The sequence below is a fragment of the Giraffa tippelskirchi genome, chromosome 9, assembly GCF_054371585.1.
Source record: "Giraffa tippelskirchi isolate mGirTip1 chromosome 9, T2T-mGirTip1v1.2.pri, whole genome shotgun sequence".
NCBI classification, from domain to species: domain Eukaryota; kingdom Metazoa; phylum Chordata; class Mammalia; order Artiodactyla; family Giraffidae; genus Giraffa; species Giraffa tippelskirchi.
In genome coordinates this window covers 70,520,750-70,523,278 of record NC_137283.1, presented here as the reverse complement: position 1 = coordinate 70,523,278, position 2,529 = coordinate 70,520,750, and the positions used below count along the sequence as shown (strand labels likewise).

Here is a 2,529-nt window from a genome sequence, read left to right as displayed (position 1 = left end):
CACAGGGTGGAGGGCAGTTCCGGGTGACTAGAGAGAATCAACTACATAAGGAATCAGGAGGACACTGGGGTGAGGACCAGAGACCAGGAGGACGGGAGCTGTGGTCCTGAGAGGGAAGGAGCAGGGTACCGGGCCAGACAACAAAATTCAAAAGAGTTTGGCCATAAAATATAAACCGGCTGTTTCTATGGTGGGGAAGGGTAAGAGAAAGAGGGTATCCGGCAGAAGACTGCTTCAGGGAGGGGCTGTGGAGGCCAGACCCCGCCCTGCTGTCACCCCCTCCCCGCCCTTCCCTCTGTGTCTGTGGGTGCGTGTGTCTGTGTGGGTCTGTGTTCGCACTTCCCCAGTCCCCTCCCCGCCCCGCCCCACCCCACCCCACCCCCACCCTTAGTTGCTGCCATTCCAGGTGCTACCGGCTGTCATTCGGCTCTCACTCCTCTGCCCATCGTCTTCAGAGGGGGAAAACGGGGGTGAGCAGGAGTGGGAGAAGCCCCAGCCAGCTCCGCCCCTGCCTTCCCTGGCCGCCTCTACCAGAAGTCCCAGCGGTGATAAGAGTCGGGGTCCCAGCATTTTGTGATGACCACTCTGTTGGCAAACTTGCGACCCGTCAGGCCCTGCATGGCTTTCTGGCAGTCAAACACAGAGGTGAACTCCACGAAGATCTTCCAGCAGCCGGGCACCTCCACGCTGTCCACGGGCCGTGGGATCTCGATGGACTTGACCAGCCCGTACTTCCCAGATTTGTCATTCACGTCCTCCACGATCTCCTCATACTCCTCGTCGTCCAGCAGCTCCTCGGGCAGCACCATGTTCATCAGGCACAGCACCTCCGTCAGGTGCCCCCCATCTGCACCTGTGAGCTCATCAGGCTGGGCACTTGCAAGGTCCTGGGGGTCTGGTTGATGGTGCTCAGTGTGACATTCTTGGCGCCCACACTCGCCCTCTGTACCAGCAGCTTCTAATCTCCCGGCTGCATCCCATAGCCCTGAAATGGCCTGGTCCGTGACATTGATGTCCATGTACTCACAGAAGGCGTAACCCTTGGAGAGCCTGGTGGCGCTGTACTTTACCAGGTTGAAGGCTTTGAGCAGCCCGAACGATGTCATCAGCTCTTTTGGGAAGCTAGGGGGGCCTCTCCAGTTCTGACGGGGGGCCTCAGGGAAAAAAAGCCTCCTCAGGGAGCCTCTCTTGTTGCCTCTGGGAAGTCCACGCCTCCTTTGGCATTGCCAAGGGGCAGCTGGGGTTCCCCTAGAGTCGTTGCAAGGGAATTGGGCCCCATGTGCCATTGAGGGGTTACTCGGTGACCTTTCGTCTTGGGGCCGGTACTTACGAGTCCCCTCTTGAGTCTCAGTAGAGGAGACAGGCCTCCTCTTGTGGAGCAAGGGAAAGTAGGGATTCCTGTCGAATGGAGGAAGGGGCGTCAGCCCCCCCTCTCAAGATAAGGGTGGGAACACGGGGCCCCTCTTAATTGCGTTTGGAGCCTCGGGGTTCCACTCGAGCAGGGACAAGGGTATCTCGGGGAACCTCAGGGGGCGCCTAAAGGGAGTCAAGCCTCCTTTCAAATGCCAGAGGGAACTCAGGATTGTTCTCGAGGCACTTCAGGTGCAAAGGGCCCCATCTTGCATTGAGGGGGAATCTCGTGGACGCTCTCGTGTTGTGGCGGGAAGCTCGGGGTTCTTGTCAGGTTGAAACAGGTAACTCAGGGGACACCTGGGGTCACAGGAAGGAGTCAAGACCCTTTCAAGCCGGGAGAGGGGCTGGGAGATTGCTCTCAATGCCCTGCAAGGGAAAAGGGCCTCATCTCATGATGGGTGTGAAATCACATAGATTTTCTCGAGTTGCGGTGGTGGGCTCTCAAGTTGCGACGGGTACCCCAGTCAGTCTCCCCTGTTACCCCAACAGGGTCGGGGTGCCTGTTTTCAAGCGGCGAGGGGTTAGGGGCACCCTCAGGATTCCTCAGGAGTCGCTGCAACACCCTGGGTGTTCGTGAAGCGTTGAGGCAGGACACTCGGATTTCTCTTCGAGGGGGGATGGGTATCTCGGGACACCCCTAGGGAGTTGAGGGGACTCAGCGTTTCTCTCAAGTCAGTGCAAATGGAAATCGGACTTCATTTTGCGTGGAGGGTCGAAGTTCGTGCTTTTCCATGAGTTTCAGCGGGAAGCCGGGGTTGCCTCTCGAGTTCCGACGGGGGTGGGCTCAGGGAACCTCTCTTGTGGCCTCTGGGAAGTCCTGGCCTCCTTTGGCGTTGCCAGGGCGCACCTGGGGCTCCTCTCGAGTAGCTGCAAGGGAATTGGGCCCCATGTGCCGTTGAGGGGGTATGCGGTGACCTTTCATCTTGGAGCCGGAACTGGCGCGTCTCCCTTCAAGTCCCAGTACATGAGAGAAGCCTTCTCTTGAGGTACAAGGGAAAGTAGGGATTCCCGAAGAGTGGAGTCAGGGAAGTCGGCCTCCCTCACAAGATGGGGGGGGGGGGATTCAGGGCCCCTCTCGAACTGTGTCTGGAGACTCGGGGTTCCACTCGAGTGGGG

At 58.8% G+C, this 2,529-nt stretch overlaps 1 pseudogene; it reads right to left on the bottom strand.

Moving 5' to 3' along the window:
* Positions 1–527: 527 nt before the first annotated feature.
* On the bottom strand, positions 528–2,302 carry LOC145521875 (splicing factor U2AF 65 kDa subunit pseudogene; annotated as a pseudogene).
* Positions 2,303–2,529: the final 227 nt, after the last annotated feature.